This window comes from Homalodisca vitripennis, chromosome 1, assembly GCF_021130785.1.
Source record: "Homalodisca vitripennis isolate AUS2020 chromosome 1, UT_GWSS_2.1, whole genome shotgun sequence".
In the NCBI taxonomy this organism is placed as follows: Eukaryota; Metazoa; Arthropoda; class Insecta; order Hemiptera; family Cicadellidae; genus Homalodisca; species Homalodisca vitripennis.
The window spans coordinates 23,101,066-23,112,787 of record NC_060207.1 but is presented as its reverse complement, the minus strand read 5'-3'; the positions used below and the strand labels follow the sequence as shown (position 1 = coordinate 23,112,787).

Here is an 11,722-nt window from a genome sequence, read left to right as displayed (position 1 = left end):
CTGCATCGCCTTCTAAATCAAAGCATCGATTCCTCTGGTTTTAGCTGTATCAACGGGGTTGGATTCCACCTGGCACCCGATCAAGAAACTTCTCTTTGCAGTCAAGCTGTCCAGTGATTCCATTGGCCAATACCACAATGGTATGTATTCAGGAGCAGTGGCAGATTTCACTTTATAGGGCTCATAGACCATAAAAAATGTGTGTCTCCACTTTCCTTTCTACCCCTAAAAACTTTTTGCACCTGGAAGATTTTATAATCTCCTGTACTTTATGAGTTTTCTATCTCGACAAATATCTGAACTCGGGTAGCTTGAAAATTCCTACCTATAAATAACTCTGAGGAGAATCAGCCTCCTGTAAGTCTATGGCAATTAAAACTCCCAGTCACGTGAGGTTTCCAACCTCTGTAGAGAAGAATTTAAAACCATTTAAAATGTGTGCTTACTGATAAGTGTAATGGGAAATATTACAAAGGGAAATGCAATCATATTGTTGAAACATTTTTAAAATGCTAGTTTAAACTTCCTTCAAAACTTTGGTTGATAGCCGGGCAAAGTCCAACTGTATGTTACTTAAGACACTGATGTACATTAAAAGAATTCTGGAACATGTCTAATATATCTTCGGGGCACTTTCAACGATGTTATTAGAGAAGTTTTGCCAAAAATGTAAGAAAAATTAATACATCTTAACTTAAATTTATTTACTTTGCTATGCACTAATAATTATTTTCTATTAAAGGCTAAACATGTAGTAACTGTATTGTTCATAAGAAATACAATTTTCATAAAAATCACAAATAATTTAGATTACCATGTAAATAATGTTTCTGTTTTGTTAAGTTTCTAATGTCCAGTGCTTTGTGACAGCTGGAAGGTCACCAGTCTGCGTGTATTCGCACACCTGAAAGTGTTGTGGTTGCTGGGTTCGTCATGATATAAGTTTCTAATGCCAGTGCTTTGTGACAGCTGGAAGGTCACCAGTCTGCGTGTATTCGCACACCTGAAAGTGTTGTGGTTGCTGGGTTCGTCATGATATAAGTTTCTAATGCCAGTGCTTTGTGACAGCTGGAAGGTCACCAGTCTGCATGTATTCGCACACCTGAATGTGTTGTGGTTGCTGGGTTCGTCACGATATAAGTTTCTAATGTCCAGTGCTTTGTAACAGCTGGAAGGTCACCAGTCAGCGTGTATTCGCACACCTGAATGTGTTGTGGTTGCTGGGTTGGTCATGATATAAGTTTCTAATGTCCAGTGCTTTGTGACAGCTGGAAGGTCACCAGTCTGCGTGTATTCACACACCTGAACGTGTTGTGGTTGCTGGGTTCGTCATGATATAAGTTTCTAATGCCAGTGCTTTGTGACAGCTGGAAGGTCACCAGTCAGCGTGTATTCGCACACCTGAACGTGTTGTGGTTGCTGGGTTCGTCATGATATAAGTTTCTAATGCCAGTGCTTTGTGACAGCTGGAAGGTCACCAGTCTGCGTGTATTCGCACACCTGAACGTGTTGTGGTTGCTGGGTTCGTCAGTGTATGCTGTGATACTCGTGGTACATCGCTCGACACAACCTGAGGCTGAGAACGGTTGTTGGCGCAAGAATGAGATCACCATCGTCTCACTTATCACCACGTTATTTCTGGCCTTTTTCGAAGTTCTTGGCATCATTGAACAATATCATCCTAGAAAGAAACTGTGTATGCCGTTAGCCAGGTAGCTTGTTCAGTCTTACCAATACAAAAACAGTCAATACTATGCTAATGTGTAATGGGATAAACATAACACAACTTTAGCTATGATTCAATTATTCAAATTCCTTAATGACAACACTTTCAGACATTTTTAGTGTCAATTACTTCGTACTGTTAAGTATGTATACGGATAAAAGAATATAAACAAGGTGTAATATTTTTGTGTAATGTAGTGGATGACTTGAGGAAACTTTTTTTTAATGTAAAAAGCATGTTCAAATAGCTAGCTGCCTCTTAGTGGTAAGTCCTTGTTGTCATCCATGAGGATTCGTGTAGTCTTACTCCAATGTAAGAAGGATTATTTTCTGTCGGGGTAGTTATGGGTGGTTTAGCCTAGGGAGCTCTAAGTTAGCCACTTCCTGAGAGACTTGCTTTATGTCCAATGATGCAACAGTCTTCATTTGAAGCTGAGTGCAGACATAATACAGCTTGAAAGGTCACTGAGAAAGAGTATAGACAATATAGGATCTAAGAATGATCCTTGAGGTATGCCTATAACATTATAGTGGTTTTGATCTTAACAACCAGTATGATTCTACTGACTCATTATTGATTTCATAACGTTCGGTTCTACCCTCCAGTAGGTATTATAGGTTTTTTATATGTTATGCAATGCCTAGAATATCAAATTTTTGCAGTATCTACGTCACAGTCCGAGCAGTCAAATCTAATGAAAATAATAATTTGTTTTGATTTCAGAATTATGGCTTTAAATTGATTGAACATTTACACTTTGATTTTTGCTTCGTTCTCAAAAATAAATGAGATGGTAAGTTCAATTAATTGATTGGTATTTGTTGTTATTTAATTCACTTCTTAACCAAAATCTAATGTATGTTAACGTATTTATAAGTAAGTAAGTGTACACAGATCAAAATTACTGATTGTTTGAGATATGTTGAAACTTATCTAAAAGTTTACTGTGTTTATTTCAGAGCAACACACTTCAACCTCTCAGACCAAAGAATGACTCTTTTACAACATCTCAGCCTCCCTCAGCAGCTTACCAAGTCGGAGCTAAGTTTCCAAAATCCCTCTCCATATCAGAACCATATACTTATGAATGGAATTCAACTTTGTCAGCTGAAAAATTTATGAATTGTAGGAATATAACTGTTCCTTGTTCTTCAACAACAGCAATTACCATGATGACTGTACTCATGTCTGTTTGGGCTACAAATAGTACATTTACTCCATTGTCTTCTAATGATGGACATTCTTTCAGTAGTGTTTCAACTCTTCCTTCAACGCCGTTATACAATTCAAGCTCTCAGAATCTGACCACTTCTTCACAGTTGACTGGGCTTGATGATACAACATCTACTAATCTGGGAATGTACTCAAGTCTAGATCCGTATTCAACAACAGATTTTGAAGTAGAATTTGATAGTGACCAAATTAATGATTTCAAAGATTCTGATGAATTTCTTAGTGTTGACAGTAGTTTTACAGACTCTACAGTCAGTGAAAGTGTTCAAGAGTCAGGTGAAACTGCAGTAAACACAAATGTCCCTAGCTTATCCGAGACAACACAATTAACAGAACTGACTAACAATGATGTGACTGTGGAAAACTCTACACCATCTGATAATTACCCGAGTTCAATAGAATTATCTACCCAGGATTTTGATTTTACAAGTTCATCAACTTCCAGTGACTCAGTTTCTCCTGAAAGCACATTAGTGGAACAAATATGCATCAAAACTGTATGTGACACTGTTCCTTCAGAACAGTCAACTACAACCCGTACTGATCAGCGGATTTCACTTCCAGTGTGTACAACACAAACAATGGTATCAACCACCCCCACCACTACTACTTCTAATACAGGTAAGTTTCAATTACCTTAATCATGTTTTAATCAAACAGAAAATATGTATAAATAGTGTTTGTTATTGGTTTAATACTGTATACAACACAGATACTTTTTTGTTAACAGGTGTACAAGGAATAGTACATTTCATTGCTAGTCTCATAAGTTTCATTACTAGTCTATTGTGGGTGAGATTGCATTTACGCGTGAGGCGAAGCCGAGTGTGGACAATAATATCGAGCCTTGCAATGAACTATTGAGAGGAATATTGATGGATAATTTTCACCATGATGCAAAAAGAATTAATTCTGTTAAAAGACTATCTGGCATTTCATAGTCCAGTAATTATTCTTCCATAAGGAAACATATCACTATTTTACAGTTTATTTTGGTGCTAAAATCAGCTGTTTGAATATAGGACTGTCAAAACAAATAATGCAATTACACTGAAATGTTTATACAGAGAAAGAGATGTTGACATAAAAGTAATGTTTGGGAGAGGGAAAAGCTGAGTTAGCTACGAAAGAAACAAGACTTTCACAGATCTCAGCTGTATAGGGAAATATAGCCCATTATCAAACAGAGTGATGTAAAATAGTTCTTATGCTGTCTATTGTTAGATAAGTCTTTGTTTTGTTCTCGTAATTATTTGTCTTTAAATATACTACAATGTGAAAATGTGTATACTGCAAATAATACGACTATTAATTGTAAAACAATACTTTTTAAATTTACCTCAAATGGGAAATATGTTCTTTTTAGTGTTCTCAGAACTACAAATTCTAGATATTTTATAATAAATATTGATTTTGTAATAAAAGTGGCAAAAATACTATACCGGTACTATATTTGGTAACTACTATTTTCAAATAAAGAAATTTTTTATAAATCCAGACCACATACGACTAGAATAATCAAGTATATTATTTTTATGAGTTTATTTTAAAATATTATATTATATATATGGGTGTGAAAATAAATTATATGAAAACTACTATCAATGCTGCCAATAGTCGGCTGTCAATTGTTAAAAAATGAAAGCAGTCTATGAAGTAAAAACATACAATTTTAGTTGAATCAGCATTCCCATTCCCAAATTAGCCTTTTGCCATCTTCACAGAGGTACAAACCGATTAAAATGGTGATGCAATACATATGGACAGATTATACACACATAATGTTCTTAACCCTTAAAGCGCTAATTTAAATTACTGTCAAACGCTAAGACATAAAAAATATTTTTTTTCAAATTTCCCAATGTTAATTTTTGTTCCATATTCCTTGGTATTACCTTTATAAGAAAAAATAATAAACCTGTAAGATTAAATATTTTTGAGAATTTTATACGCACGAAAATATTTGAAATTTTGAATAAACTGCATTGCAGGATAATGTACATAGGAACACTATTTGACAGATTACATTACATTTATACAGGTTATTTATAATAAGTAAATTGTAACTGAAGTTTCTGTATAATTAGTACATAAAAATAAATAAGTTCACTATAAGATTTTTAATTGTAATAATATGAAATTCAACACAAACTGATTTATACGATAGCCTACAAGGGAAATGAAACAAATATTGTAGTTATAAACCTTATTTATTTAGAATAAATAAACTGGACTTGTATGGTGAAACTGGTATAAAATACAAAACAATTAATAGAAAAAATATTACATATAATATACCAAAAATGCGCTCAAACTACGTTGTTCGTAGTAACATGATAAAAGTTGAATTAGCCATTATAACAAAAAATTATACTAAATGTTAGTAAAAACAAACTAAAACACTATTAGAATAACAACGGACTGATTCAAAACACTTTGTTTAACAATATAAGCAACATACGACCAACACACACGTAGTAAACAGCTTAATGAAACGAACGCGTCTGTAGGCGTATGCCGCGTCACAGGCCATATAAAAAAAAATGGCGGCGATTGCTTTCAACCCGAGTAGATACCGTTGCAACGTCCACCAACGATGACAAAGCGTTTTGTCTAGTCCCGACAGTCGAAAGGAACATCGATCTGTTCTCTTACGGAAGTTTTAACAACTAATTCCTCACCATTTCAAAAGTAAAGCTTTTGCGTTTGTAGACGTTATCCGCGTTTAAAGCATCAGCAGTTCCGCGTCTATAGGCGTTAGCCGCGTTGGAAGGGTTAAATTATTCAGTGAAGGTCAGATATTACTTTGGTCTTCATATATGAAAAGGTTAGTAAATCTCAATCGGGATTTCTTATTTTAAAATAAGTTTAGTGCTTGGGAAATAGCATCATTAAGAATAATCTATGAGCTGTTGAAAGCAGAAAAATAAAAAGATGATAATAGTTGACTATTCTTGATGATCTGTACAGCATCTCCTGATATGGAAGTCCCAATAAATCTAATAAAAGGGGCATAATAAAAATGCCCTAGCAACAAAAGTAATGAGAGAAATACAAACGTAAACAACGCACAGCAACACGAACGTAACCTCACTCTCTACCAAACAATCCAACAGCTGCGAAGCTCAAATACGACCAAACAAACGGTTCATAAAGGAATAAACAATTTTGTGGTTTCAAAGCAACTAATTGACTATCGATTAGTCAAAATTTCGCGGCAATCAGATGAACTATAAGAAAATTACAGGCGAAAAACGTGACGTACCTATATTACGGCCGTTGGCGATTTTTAGTTGAGTAGCCAACGGCCGTAATATAGGTACGTTTGCGTGCAATTAGAATAATTCAATACTGTTTAATACAATAGAATGTAGCGTATCTATTATCAAATGCTAGAAGAAATAAATTAGAGATGGTAAAAATTAGTAATAATGCTTTATGTATATATCATATATAATCACTTATTATAGAGAATCACAAGCTTATAAATAATCTGTTGAATTCATATGTTTTGACTTTTAAGTCACTAGAGTCTTTAAGTTACTGTTTCTTTGATATAGAAAAATAATTTTAATACTTGCTAAACTAAGTTTGTTATACCAATGTTCAAAATATATCATTCCTAATTAATTCAAAATTTAATAACGCTTGTTCTTTAGTTAAAGTCATTAATAGTGCTTTACAACATTTTCCTTTTTCTTCAGACATAATATCCACTTTATCACAAGATATTAACTCACTGTTGATTTTATACTAAAAACTTCTCACATTAAGAATTTTTCATATTAACCAAATTAACAGCTTGTTTATAAAAGTTTCATCAGCAATGGGTTTATCTATATTTAATAAACCTCCATCAAATAAAAAAACAACTGTGAGTTGTCAAAAGTTACATGTTTCGGAAATCATTCCATCACAGACTACAACTTTTAATATGTCTCTGTGAAATAAGTGTTTGTTCATTTTATTTTTTGTGTTTTATATGACTTTAACTGCAAGAATGAAGCCATTCAGTGGATCCTATATTATCTTCTTGTCTGATGATGGAATGATTTCCAAAATATGTCAATTTTGGGACCTCACAGTTGTTTTTACATTTGACGGAGGTAAAAATTAGTTATGCAATTGATTTTTAAATATTATTCTTGTACGTATTTATAATTATTTATAGTAATTCCCATAAAGTACTATATTTGTGCAGATTTTGAGAGGATTTCATTTATCATTCAGATAAAGAGTCAGAAAATAATTTATTATCTCACTGATATTTATAGTTTGCATCTTGAAATCTTCATGTTATTTTAGCTATATCTAGAAAAGTATTAAACTATTGTCAAGTATTGTTTCAGAACTTATTGAGGAATTCATGAAAAAAGCGAAGAGAATGCCCTCAGGTACATCCGAAGAAGAAAACGGAGTTCAAGAAGCAGGGGAAGGTACTGACATTGAGCATCAAGATTCACTGCCGTACGATATATCCAAGGTACAAAAATACTCAGAGCTGTTAGTTAAAAAAGATGACACCAAAAAGAAAATTCTTAAAGAGGAGGATGTTACTAAAGAAATTATAAGAAAAAATCACCCAAAGAAAAACAATCAATGAGTAAAGAGCGAGAAGATTCAATTAACTCCGGATGGTCAGACATTCCTGAAATCCGAATAATTCAGACAGAGAGTGCAGAGCGATTGGATGATGTGGGAGGCCAAACAAGAACAAAAAAGAATTGTGATACAGATATAGATAGTGAAGAAAAGTTTAAAGTTACAAAAAGGAAATTAAAAAAAGGAAAATCACGACAGAAAATCAATCAAATTTCCGAAACTAAGAAGAGTAATAAGAACATGAAAAATAATAAACCCAAGAAAGAGCTGAATTTTAATGAAAAAGATAGTAAAGATTCTCCTGAAAACACCAAGAAGGCTCATAAGTAGAAAGGTAATACAATTACAAAAGAAAATAGAATATCATCAACAGAGAACCGTGCTGTAGATGATGATGTTAACGATGAAGAGAACCAGTTAATGTCAGAGAATGATGATGAAGATGAAAATGATCAAAGCAAATTTATTGTTCGTAAAGTAAAATCAGGAAACAACAAATTAAAGAAACTACAAAATCACAGTTAAACACAGCCAATAGAGGTGTCAAAAAGGTTAAAGCTAAAGAGAACAAATCTACAGAAGAAAATTTTGAAAATAAATCTACAGTTAAAAGTAACACAGTGGAATCAAGTAATGATAGTGAAGAATCAAATGAACATGCTGAAAGTGAAGATGATGAGATGAAAGAGGATAACTATACAGATCAATCTGATACAGAAGATAACAGTGATCAAGGAAATAGTGAGGATGAGAATGATGTAGAAGATTTTCCTTGTGATGAAAATAAAATAAAAAACTATAAATGTTCACAGCAAGACATTAAAAAACTAACAAATGATTTTGAAAGTGGAGAGAGTGGTGAGAGTGATGTTTCATCCCAAAATACTGTTAAACACGTTAGTTTACAGCAACAAAGAAAAGAAAGTAGAGAAGAAGATATTAATAAAAAACAACCCGTTAAAGAAAAAACAAACTCTCAGAAAGTAATGGCCAGATTTAAAATTGCAAATGTTCTTCTGAATGAAGCAAGAAGAAACAGTAGTGGTCTTGAGGAAAGTTAAGTTAAATTTATACAATTAATGGAAAAAACATATTTATTTGAGTCATGTATTTTGTGACGCACTAATAAGTTAACATGTTACCTTTTGTGGAAGAGTATTTTATAAAACCTGTGATTGTGCATATTTTATCTCATCAAAGTAATTTTGTAGCATGTGAGAAGTAATTAATTATTTTACAATAAAAATCTTGAAATATGGTACATTAAAAACATAACTTAAAATGAATCTAAAATTTTGCTATTGATTTCAACAACATGTTTATAAGGCTAAGGTTTGGAGAGTGAATACTGTAAGATGTACTCTTTAGTAATTCTATAACATTTATCTGAATAATTATATTACTTTTGTTGTGATTCATTAGGCTTCTTACTCTAAATGTGAACCATGACAGAAGTTTTGGTTTGAGGGTAGAGTTCAAATCCTAAATTAATTCTGGTACATTCGTCCATTTAAACTTCAGAATGATTTTGTATAATCAATCCAATGTTGTTTCTCTAGTGTGTGTATAATTTTTTATTGTCTTGTTTTATTTCATTTTTCTTTATATAAAATAACCTAACATGACTTTAAACTGCAATAATTTGATACTGGCATTAAATAAATATTTTTTTTTATATTTGTATTCTATACTCAGAAATTTTGAACATCGGTATATTAAAAAAAATCAATAGCATAAATGCTTCAAAGTGCCCATACAAAATATTTCTATAAAAATTAAAATGTTATGTTAATGTTAAGTGATCTGTTTTTTTAACTTTTATCATTGTATTCTAAATCAAATAAATTTTATTTTATCTAAAAAATTCTATCAGTTAAGTATCGTAATATAAATTCTTTTAATTATTAAAAAATTCCTTTTAAGAAATGTCTATAGACCTACTTTTAATAATAAATTTATGTCAAAAACTGTTTTTGTAGTTGTGACAACATTAACCGTTTCCTATCCCTACATACTGGTTATTATGAAGAACCAGATTCCAAATTTTAAGATTTGTACAGCTCTAGTAATCCAGAAACATAGTATTCAATTCCAAAATATTGGATTAGACAAAAAGGATAGAATCCAAAGCTCCACATTTGGTGCGCAAATTAAATTCCTACGTGTATTATGTACAATTCTGGTGGTCACCTTGCGCCACGTACTGAAAATTAAAACGCCTTGTTGAAGGTTCCTGTTAATGATTCCTACAAGCGTAACTGCTGTGTGAAATTCTGAAACTGCCAGATTCTACACCAAGTGACCATGGATAATAACAAAATCATGATATTTCCCTCAGCAATGCACTTTTGAAAGAACTATAATCATTAATTGTTGTCTCTAACCAATAATTTATTGTTGTAACTATTTTTTATGTACCACTACAATTAGCACCGACTTTTAATTTATCACCTAAGTGAATGCACCACATATTGTAAAAACTGTTAAGTTCTCTAACTATACGTTAGTTAGTTTCTCTTGGTCTATGACCTATAGTAAATTATTTCTCACAATCAGTTGATCTCAAATTTCAAACTTCAAAGTAATCACATTTATTTACTGTTATGACTGTTAAATTGTAATATTTTATAAAAATTTATCTTCTCTAATGAAATGTAAATAAATTATATGGTAGTATTAGTTATGGATTATTCCAGTAAAAAATGTATACAATCATGTATAGAATTATTTATAGTTAGTTTTCATTCACGTCAAATTTTCAGGTATATGTATGTAGTAAGTAATAAGAATTTTTGTTTGTTGTTTCAATATTGTACACTGTTGTATATAATAAGTAGTTGATTATCTAAATATATTGATTTTTTTGTACTTGATGTATTTATTTTGATGCCTTGTAAACACCAATACAGTGAGAGTATGATGATAATACACTTATTTAATATCAATGTTTTAAAATAATCTTAGTTTTCATACACAGACTAGGATGTAATTAAAACTATGCATGTCTTTGTTGTGCAGCCAATTTTATACTATTTATATCTTATTATTGCTTAAATGATTTATTTTGGCATTTTCAAGAATGCCTTTTAACGAACTTTGGTTTCTATGAGTAATTCCTAAAAGTACTGGATTGTTGTTTTATCGGTTAAAACCAAAGACCAGGGCTGGATTTACATATGGGCTGAATGGGGCCCAGGGCAGTAGAATACAGGGCGTGGCAAATTTTGGTAAAAATAAATTATTCAAACAGTTAAAAATATGTGAAAAAATTACTTGTAATAATTAATTACAAAATAATAAATTTCAGATGACCTAAATCCTAAATCTAAGTATTATTAAAATCAGAGTCGAGTTATTGTATTGTAATTCCTAAATATATCTTCTTTAATGTGATTGTCCTTAATCCAATTGACATTTTTCAACTTTCTTTTCATGATATTTTAGTAATTTGCCAGTTGATAAATGTTGTGACATCTCGTATGTTATGGTAAAAACAATAATTGCAACTATAATTAGCGTAACTTCAATGTTGACAATGCAACCATTATTTGAGTTTTATTACAAGCTTAGCGTGGCCACCTCGCTGCCGCTGACATCGCGTCGACCCACCATGGAACCAAGGTAAGCCTGCATGGTTGGGGGGGGGGGGGCAAATCTTCAAATCCACCTCTGCCAGGGACCGTTTGTGCATTACACAAAAAAGATGACAATTTTGATTATTTCTTTAAAAAAAAAAAAAACTGGAAAAATTTAGAAAAACTTGTCAAGTTTATTTTAATTAAGGGTATGATAAATAGGGTTTCATTATCTAACCTGTGACAAAGCCAAAGATATTAAATTTAATTTGCTTATTAAATATGAGCAATAACAAAACAGAGATATTAATATTTTCGCAAATATGCTTATTTTTAATTTGGAATTATTTAAAAGTTGTCTAACAAACTTAATTAGCTTAATCAGATTTTTATAACTCAACTTTCATATATATTTCAACTGTTTGTACCACCATATCTAACATATGGTATCTTTACATTATACATTGTTATAATAAAACAAAATACGTCTTCTATGTTTAAAAATAGAAACTACATCAAATCCACACGAAACAGTATGCCTAAATTCATCACTAAAAATTTACTCAGTGTTCCCCTTGTAGGGAAA

At 31.8% G+C, this 11,722-nt stretch overlaps 1 protein-coding gene across 3 annotated transcripts in view; it reads left to right on the top strand.

Annotated features, from left to right (window-relative positions):
* The window catches only part of LOC124358206 (piggyBac transposable element-derived protein 4-like), a 33,509-nt gene extending 23,080 nt beyond the window's left edge, over positions 1 to 10,429 (top strand). The window contains exons 3-7 of one of the 3 annotated variants that reach the window (XM_046810501.1): positions 45 to 140; positions 1,467 to 1,712; positions 2,450 to 2,519; positions 2,686 to 3,580; positions 7,309 to 10,429. The gene's annotated coding sequence lies outside the window, so the exon portion shown is untranslated. The other 2 variants (XM_046810507.1, XM_046810511.1) reach the window with 2 other exon arrangements.
* Positions 10,430 to 11,722: the final 1,293 nt, after the last annotated feature.